The following is a 9,987-nucleotide window of genomic DNA, read 5'->3' on the forward strand; positions in this document are numbered from 1 at the left end:
CCAAGGCCCCCCGCAAACAGCTACCAGTACAGCCCACCCCAACAACCGTGCTAACGGCGGGTTCTCACTCCCGCCGGATTTACAAAGAAGCGGGCCACTTCCGCTTCCGCTTCCGCCCGGAAGGGACAATCATAGAGCGCCTTGGAGGACTAACCATAGAGAATAAGGGCGGAGGGAGAGTGATCGTGACGTCACCTCACCGCCTTGCAGAAAGCCGCCGCTTTCCCTTCAGCTAAGATGGCGGCGGCGCGCATGCGTAGAGCTCCCCCCCCCCCGGCTATACAGGGGGCGGGGCTTGCTGCTTTCCCGCGTCGCCTGAGGGGTCCTGGTACCCAGCCCTCCCCTCCCCCTCCGGGGGGGCCCCTGATTCCTGCTAAACTCTTCACCTCGCAGGCGTTAATGCCCCCCCCCCTCTTCATTTTCATGGCTTTGCAGTCCCACCCATCAAGCCGCCCCTTGTCCTGCAGTGCGCAAGCTGCTCCTGGTTGCGAAGTTTCTATTTTGTAGCCCTGCAGATTTGTTTTTCGCTCGTTCCAGTGAAGCGCCGTTTGTTTTTGATTTCGTCTTCCAACTGAAGCATCCAGCGCTAGGCCCTCAGCCCGTTAGCAAAGCTTCTCGTTTATTTTTCCCGGAGCAAAGGCTGCAAAGATGCAAATATCCGACGTCCAGAGTGCAAAAATGAGGAAAACTTGGCAGGAGATGATCAGTAAAGCTCCTCCATAAAGCTTCCAGTTATACAAGAGGGCTATTGGTTTGAGAATTGCTAGAAATATCGCAAACATCACACCGCTCGAGACATCTTGTCAGCATGGGTCTGTCCGTGACAAATGGCCTCAGCATCTGCACCCGGCTCTTATCAAAATCCTAGACCACCCCTTCTTGCAGGGGGGTCATTCAGACAAGCAAGGTTTTGTGGGTAGATCCGACATCTTTTCTTAAAACAATTCAAATAGTTGGAAAATGTCTTCTTTGCAAGCTTTCAGGTATCAATACCCTTCATCATTCAGAGAGGCACGAGCTGTCATAGGCTGCAGCCTGCTACATCCGATGGTACGGGTGCGTTTGCAGAGAGCCGGGCACAAATGTACCATTAGCAGCATACCACGTTTTGCATGGGATTTTTTTTATTTTGGTGGGGGAACAGGGATTAAGACGGTCTCAGCTTTGGAGAGAGAGTGACTTGAACAAAAAATAGCAGGAATACAGAGGGTTTGGTGGGAGGGGAAAACTATCTGCTGAAATTAGGTTCCCAACCTCCACTCCGATGGGGTTTAGGAGCTAGATTATGAAGAGGATTCACAGGCAATGTGAAATGGAGCCTGTCTGGAAAAGGGAGTGCAAGTTCATTGCAGGTTTATGCTAGATCCTGCCTGCTGCTCGTCCTTTGTGATACTACAATCCTTTACTTTCCAACTCTTGCTGCATGAGTATCCTGTACAGATGAGGGAAGAATTATTGATAATATGCAATTGCCACCAGATCCGCAAAGCAAGTAAATAGAATCATCTTTTTTTCCTCTGGAAATTCAATGCTAGCACCCTGAAGTATACCAATACAATGGGGAAAATTATCAGGAAGAAGTGACTGCTCTGTTGATGCGACACTGGCTCCTTAAGGACAAAATTGCGTCCCAGAATCCTAGTCAGTCGTCATTATATTCGCATCGTGATGCTGTCGTGATGCTTCAGTACATAGGAGCTGTTCATATATTGATTGATAGCTTCTCTCTGTCGTGTGCAGATGCACAGTATGCCGTTGCAGATGTGTTGTTTGACTGCTCACACCAGGACACATCGCTGAACAACAGGGCATGAACCAGCAAGTGGCATGGGTAGCAACAGGAGTCATCAGTCAGAATAGGAAATGAAGGGGGGAAAAGTGGACATGGAAACGGTTTCTATGGTAACAAAAGAGCAGTGATTGGGAAGAAAGCCTCAGGAAAGACATTAAGGTGAAATTACATCATTTTATTGGAGAAAGAAGCCTGCAATTTTGTTTGAGCAATTTGAAATAAACTGTTTCCTAGTACCTGGCATAGGGCCAAATCTACTTGTGAATCATGAAATCCAGATCACAGCCTGCAACAGCAAGAACTATTCATATTTGTAACACCTGAACTTGCTTGCTACCATTAGGCTATTAAATATTGTTCTGGGGTTTTTTTCTCTTTCTGGATTGAAGTGTAATAGTATTGATACCCTCTTTGGGGTGAGTATATTTGGCACTTTAATACCAAGGCAAAAGCAACTTCGAAATGCTCACAGTAAATAAAGAATTTACTACATTCAATTCACTTGATTTATGAAACTGTCTTTACTTTGTGCCTGACTGCTTCACATCTGTTGGGGCTACCTTAAAAAAATCCAAAATAGATCATTTTATAGGTTAGATGGACTACAAGTTTGATCCAGCATTGGTAGCTTCCATGGTCTTTTATTGGCAAAGGAGATGCACAACCACAATCCCCAAGCTGTCAATTCTTCCCTCTCCTCCCTCAAATGCTCAGGTACTGAAAATTTATTTTGCTATATTCAGTCTTCAGTCACTGACTATCTACATACAGCCCAGCATCTTGGAGTTAAATTGAAAATTAAAATCAAGCACTGTATCTATCACAGACCTGACCTCCGGGTTTTCCAGTGATATACACATTTTTTTTCCTCTAGCCCTTTTGAGTGCACAAAAGTGTAAGACTCAGAACTGCATCACCCAGATGCAAGGATATCATTTGGTTATACCTCATCATTTACCAGATTTCTTCATTAAGGCACGCTGCCACAAGAGACAGACTCAGCAAAATGAAGAACGCTAATTAATTAATAATGGCAAAAAATTACATCCAGCACTCTAAGATGTAGCATAAACAGAATACATCATGGTGTGATGCAGCAGAAAGGTTTCATTAAGGTCCAGCTGGAAATGTCAATCGCACCCATAAACCAGAGGACACGCAGATATTTGAAAAGCTATAATAACCTGGTAGCAAACAGCACTGAATTAGCATGAATTGTATGCATGGATAGGCAGCAAATGCATATGAAGGCACCTTCTTCATGCCCAGTAACTTCACAGCATTTTTTGTGTTTAAGCAGTTGTTCCTGTTCCTTTTTTTATACCATCCATTTTGATCTCCAGAGGAGTTAAGAAGCTGCAGCTGTCTTAGTCCTTTCTGGCCAGAACAAAACAAAAGGAGGCAGATGCCAAAACCAGGACTTAAGTGGATATTAGGCACCCAATCCCTTCTCCTCTCAGTGGCCAATTAATCCTACAAGTATCTAAAACTCATTCTTTCACCTCCCTGTTTGGCCTGGAAATGCCCTAGCTACCTAGATCTAATCACTTATTCTGCCACAAAATGCTGGTATGACCTCAGGCAAGTCACTTAGCTTCTTTCTATCTCAGTTCCTTACCAGCAGTGGGAATAATAGCACTCCACTACTACACACAAGGTGGTATAAGGAGAAATACATTATAGATGGTGAGGCACCTTCAACTCTCCTATGAAATAGGAACTTTCATTTCTACGCAGGAGAACTTTCGCAATCTTTTCTCCTATGCCTGGTGAAGGGTGTGGGTGCCTGAAAGCTTGCAATTAAGGAATTTTTCTTTGCAAAAATCTAGTTGATCTAATAAAAGAGATCACCTCCTGATTGCTTATAGATGGTGAGGCACTCAGATTACCAAGGGCCATATGAATTCTTTCAAACAAATAATTTCATAGATTTCATAGACGTTAGGGCTGGAAGGGACCTCGGAAGATCATCGAGTCCAGCCCCCTGCCCCAGGGGCAGGAAGTCAGCTGGGGTCACAGGATCCCAGCAAGATAATGCAAGAGCCATGACTTCAGAACATAAATTGGCCCCTAAAATTATAAGCACACTTGCCAAAGAGTTTCCCTCAAGTCCAGGCTTTGTTTTAAAAGAGAAAAAATGATAGAGGCATTTAAAAATATTAATCTGAATGGAAATGTCTAGGATTTTTTTTTAAATGAACCCACTAACAGAAAGCAAATGTATTCAGTTTTGAGTGCCCCTCAGTACTGAAAACCTGATTCTGCTGCTTTGTCCAGGTGCAGGACAAACAGTGACACTATTCAGTTTTCAGTGTCTAAGTTAAGTAAGGTGCAAATACTGAATAAATACAGAATAGGAAAAGTGAGCAATGGAGAAAAATAACATTATGTGGCAAGGCAAAGGAATCTGCATTGAAATTCGTGGGCTTGGTGGTGACCCTCCCTTCAGGATAACTTAAAGCAACAACTAAACTCTACTGGAGTCAAGTGGCTGAAAGAACAGGAGACACCACACAAAACAGAGGCCAAATGCAAAGCCAGCCAAGAGCTGAGCTATACAGACCAGAGGTTTCATTGGGGGCCAAACACAAATGCAGAGATATTGTTTGAGGAAATTCTATGTTTGAGAAGGAAGAAACCACAAAAATAGATAGAGAAGACATGAGAAAGCCAAGGACAGCCAGAGATGCACTCACAGTTTGACTGCTAGAAAGCTGAGAGAGAAGAGAGATCTTTGAGTAGCGTGCTGCCTGGAAAAAGAAGCACGAAACATGGATTAATACTGGCTCCTGCTCTTTGATCCCTCCAGTGTCCGGTGAGACAGGGCTTTGTAGATGTTCTTTGTAAATAAGCAGGCTTACATTGAAAAACATCTGACTTCATTATCAATGTCTCCTTCTAATGGAAACAAATTGCAAGACCCCAGATATTGGCTAATTGCTCAGGTATAAATAATAAATAAAGTCTAGTAGTACCCACAATATGCCAGGCGCTTGCCAAATTGGGTAGCGTGACTTGTCTCAGCTATACCATAAATAGATGTTAAGGAACATGTATGTTATTATAGTAACAAAGGGGTATATGAACTTGATGATCTGTTGAGGTCCCTTCCGATCCTAGCATCTATGAAACTATTCTCGGTTATTCCTCTAACCTACCATTTCCAGTCATGACATCTTCTGCTGGGGTTTAAATGCAAAAGGAGTAGTAGCCGTGCTAAGGAAGTGCATCCATAGCTATGGGGTATTTGCATAAGAAGCCATCATAGGGGCAGATGAATTTAATGTGAATGCAAGGATCAGGGTTAGGTATGGCTCTGAAAGGGAAGGTTATTGCTGTGATGAAGGAGGGGAAGCCAACAGAAAGGAGTCTAAGCGAACATATTTTTTAACCCTCTTTCAGTTCCAATAGGCTAAATGATAATGATATAGGGGATACAGTGGTACAGATATACTATATATGGGAGAGAAAGAAAAGCTAACGAAATCAGCTTGTGATAGTTAGCTTGACTGGGTCCCTTTAAAATGTCTGTAGACAGCTGAAAGAAAGCAATACCTGACTAAAGCATATTGAATGAACACAAAGTCCATTTTCTCCCAGCTCTTGATAGAGAGTTTTAAAAAAATGTTTCACTAACGTAATGAGAATCCAAGCTGACCTGCAGGTCAAAATAATTTTCAAGCCCATCTGGTGAGGCCCAAGGAATTTGTAAATCTTTCTTGTCAGCACCAGGTAATGTATTGTATATTAAAACTCCTTACAATGGTTTGGCCTCAGCTGTTTCTTTCTAGATTTAATAAATAGCCGTTAATGTGTCAGGCTACCACTGGATGGAGAAATCAAATTCTTTTGCCCATCAGCTATGACTTGTCTCAGCTGAATCATCCAGGTTAGAAAACAGTGTTTCACCAAACAAATAAAGTGGACCAAGTTTGATCTCATTTCCACGGACATAAATCTAAAGTGCATCTCTCCACCCATTTTAGCAGTTACTCCAGATCTGCAACAGTGCCACTGAGACCAAGCATCTGGCCCTCTGACCAGTAACCTACAAAGAAAACCTGAATTTGTTTTTCTCTTCCTACCCACTGCAGTCTGTTTTCTGAGAATGTAGAAAATATTCACTTATACGCAGTGCTCACGTAGAAGGCAGAATGGAGCCGAGAATACATCTCTGCAGAGCTGTTCAGTACAGGGTTGTTGCCAGATGTTTTTGCACCCTGGGCAGAACTTCCTTGTTGGAGTGGCAGGGGTGCTGAGCACTACAGAGTAAGGGGTGTTGGAGGGGAAGGAGAGTAGTCTTAACCACCCCAGGTGTCCCCACCCCTGGCTTCTACCGCCAGGCAGTGTGGGACTGTTTCTGCCTAACTCCTCCATCCAGATAGTGCAGGACTGCATCAGCCCAGCTTCTCCAGATGGACAGTTCCACAATGCTCCAGCTCTGCTCCTTGCAGTGGGCAATGCAGGACTGCTGCAACAAAGACTGGGGACAGTGGTGTCATTCTGATGTCCTCTCCAAATCAGGCCCCCCAAAGCCAGTACCCCACTCACCCAAACCTTGCTGTTGTTGTTGTGTGTTATTGCAGCATCAAGCACAGTGGAGCTCCATATTCAGCTGGGCATCTACCCACTGATGCAATAGAAATCATCCTCACATTCTAAACCTCTGAGCACGGAAGCACAGAAACAGCCTCCCAAGAGTAGTATTTGGGATAAAAACCTTGCTCATTCTCAGCTTGAGCTTGATGGGTTTATGAACAGCATTACATTATATAGTTTTCTGTGGAGACAGGGGACAGGAATTGATGACCTAGAAGGCCTCTTTCATCCCTACCTGCCTTACCTAAGCCCTTCTCTGAAGAAGATCTCAGTAGTTCTAAATTCTTCAGACGGGCCCTGGGGTACCCATTGTCACAACCCAAAGGGTGTGATTTTTGTTTGTGTGTGCTTCGGCACTGCTAAATTGTCCCCGCTAAATTGCAGCTTCCTTGCACGGTGGAGTTTTCTGCTGCAAAAGAGAACCCCGGTGCAAGGGAGAATTTCCCGCCAATTTGAAGCTTTCTTTGCAGGGTGCATTTCTTTGTTGCAGCAAAGAAATGCTCGTTGCAAAGAGTTCCCGCCATTTGTATGCTAATTCGAGTCCCATTATTGGCCAGTTCTAAATTATTCACACGTGGCGGCTAGTGATTGGCTTGCTAGCCGTATAAGAGACTTGAGTGGTTTCTGCCCAAGTTGGAGGACTCCACGAACAAGGGAGGAGGAGACTTCATGCTGTGTGAAGATCTCTAAGCGCTGCGGATCCTTACGGACCCAGTGCATTTAAAGCAGGCAACAGAGGTCTGATCACCCTCTAGCCTCTCCCCGTACCCGGGTTCGAGTCCTGCAGGTTTATTTTCCCGTCGCCGAAACCCTTTGCAACGTACCCTCGTATTTTTCATCTTCCCGTCGCCGGAACCCTTTGCGACGTACCCTCGTGCCCTGCAGGTTCGAGTTTTGTTTTCTTTCCTGTCTGTAACCGCAACTTAAGTAAGTTTTCCAGCCTACACCACTGCCATCTTGGTGTAAGTAAACAATCTTTAAAACTACCGATACGCGTTTGTGCCTAATTCCAGCTCGACGGCCTTCCCTCTCCAACCCGGCGTGCCCGGGCTGCTGGCCACAGCCCGCGTGCAGCGCGGAAAAGGGCTCGGGTCACTCCCGGCCCGCACACCCATAAGTGCCACTCTGTTTCCCCAGCACAAGTGTCCTGACAGCTGAGTCTCCCCGCTACTTGACAGCATCTTTTTCCAGTTAGGCAAGGTCTTTATTTTCAGTTTCTTAGGCTGGGACCCTGCTGCTCTGCTGGGTGCAGGGCATTACAGCAATGGGTCCTACATTGCTTCCAGCTTTGGCAGGTGGGCAGGTATTCCAAGCCATTATCCTGCTTGCTTTTCCAACAGCCTACTATTAAACCCACCCAACATATTTATTCAGTAGCCATGCCTAGAACCAGGCCAACAATACAGTATTCAGAAATTCTTACAGAACAGACCAATGCCTTCCAGAGTTATATGAATCCTATTAGGAAAAGACCTTGCCCTCTTACCCGTATGTAAAACCTCTAACCACACTGCTGTTCTACAAAAAGAACACATAAAATACATGCTATTAATTGACTGTTTCCCATAATTTGACGTACCTGGTCAGGTGCATTTAGCACTGATTCTGGCACATCTTACACAGACAACGTAATATTCTCTAGCATTTTTTGAAGGAGAAAAAAAAAAGACCCCTTCAACCCTGATTCCAAACAAACCTGATCTTTAGGAGAATCTGAAATGCAATCTGGCATGTTCCCTTTCATAGATTTCATAGACATTAGGGCTGGATGGGACCCCGGAGGATCATCAAGTCCAGCCCCCTGTCCCAGGGGCAGGAAGTCAGCAGGGATCATAGGATCCCAGCAAGATAAACATCCAAGCCTGTCTTGCAGGCGTTCAAAGTGGGTGCTTGAACCACCTCTGGTGGCTATCTACTCCAAACCTTGGGGGCTCGAACAGTAAAGAAGTTCTTCCTTATGTCCATCCTGAATTGGTCGCAGAGCAGTTTATGACCGTTTGATCTTGTCATCCCTTGGGGCGCTCTGGTGAATAGTCATTCTCCCAGATCCTGGTGGTCACCCCTGATAAACTTATAGGTGGCCACCAGATCACCCCTGAACCTGCGCTTTTCCAGGCTGAGGAGTCCCATGGCTCTCAGCCTCTCATCATAAGGTCTGTTTTCCTGCCCTCTGATCATGCGCGTGGCTCTCCTCTGCACCGTCTCAAGCTTCTCCACATCCTTTTTGAATTGTGGAGCCCAAAACTGGACGCAGTACTCCAGCTGCGGCCTCACCAAGGCCAAGTACAACGGGAGAATGACGTCTCGGGATTTGCTTGAAAAGCATCTATGGATGCAAACCAGCATTTTGCTCGCTTTACTAGCCGCAGTATCACATTGAAGGCTCATGTTCATCTTGCGGTCAATCATGACCCCCAAGTCCCTTTCATCTATAGTGCTTACCAGTGTAGCACTGCTGAGCCTGTAAGCATGCCCAAGGTGGAGAACCTTGAATTTTTCGGTGTTAAACACCATCAAGTTCTCATCCACCCATTTCATGAGTCTGTCAAGATCTGCCTGGATCACCCTCCTGTCCTCAGGTGTGGACGCTTTACCCCAGAGTTTGGTGTCGTTGGCGAACTTGGCCAGTCTGCTTCTGACACCAATGTCTACATCATTGATGAAGATGTTAAAAAGTAAAGGCCCCAGGACAGAGCCTCGAGGGACCCCACTGGTCACAGAGCACCAAGATGATTGACTTCCATCAACCACCAACCTCTGGGTCCTGCCGCGGAGCCAATTCCCCAGCCAGTAGATCATGGTGAGGTCAAGGCAGCAGTTAGCCAGTTTTGCCAAGAAGTGATCGTGGGATACCAGATCAAAGGCTTTTTTTAAGTCAAGATATATGACATCAATCTCTTCTCCCTTGTCCAGGTGATAGGTCACCTGGTTGTAAAAGGAAATGAGATTGATCAAGCAAGACCTACCCACAACAAACCCGTGCTGGCTATCCCTCGGGATATTACCATCAGCTAGTATGTTAAGGATGGCCTCTTTCATAATCTTTTCCAAGACCTTCCCCAGGATAGAGGTCAGGCTGATGGGCCTGTAGTTTGCCGGACCCACTTTCCTCCCTTTCTTGAAGATAGGCACCACAAGGGCCTTTTTCCAGTCTTCGAGCACTTCACCAGAGCGCCAGGAGTTCTCGAAGATCCGTGCCAGGGGCTGAGCTATGATGCTCGCCAGCTCCTCGAGTACCCTGGGGTGTAAATTGTCAGGGCCGGCTGACTTTAAGGTATCCAGCCTCTCAAGGTGTTCCTTCACGAGGTCAGCATTGATGGATGGTAAGGAATCTCCCTCACCCGGACCTCCCTGTCCCACAGTGGGCAGGGGCATCCCATGGAACTGGTGAAAAACTTATACAAAGTACCCATTTGCTTTTTCCTGGGCATCGGTTGTCAGTTGTCCCGTCTGGTTTAGCAGGGGTCCACTGTTACCCTTGCTTTTCCTCTGACTCCCCACATATCTAAAAAAGGACTTTTTTTGTCCTTGATATTTGTAGCTAGCTGGAGTTCCATCCATCGCAGCCTTGGCTTTCCTGGTTCGCTCCCTGCAGG

Source organism: Alligator sinensis, unplaced genomic scaffold (assembly GCF_000455745.1).
Source record: "Alligator sinensis unplaced genomic scaffold, ASM45574v1 scaffold301_2, whole genome shotgun sequence".
Classification (NCBI taxonomy): domain Eukaryota; kingdom Metazoa; phylum Chordata; order Crocodylia; family Alligatoridae; genus Alligator; species Alligator sinensis.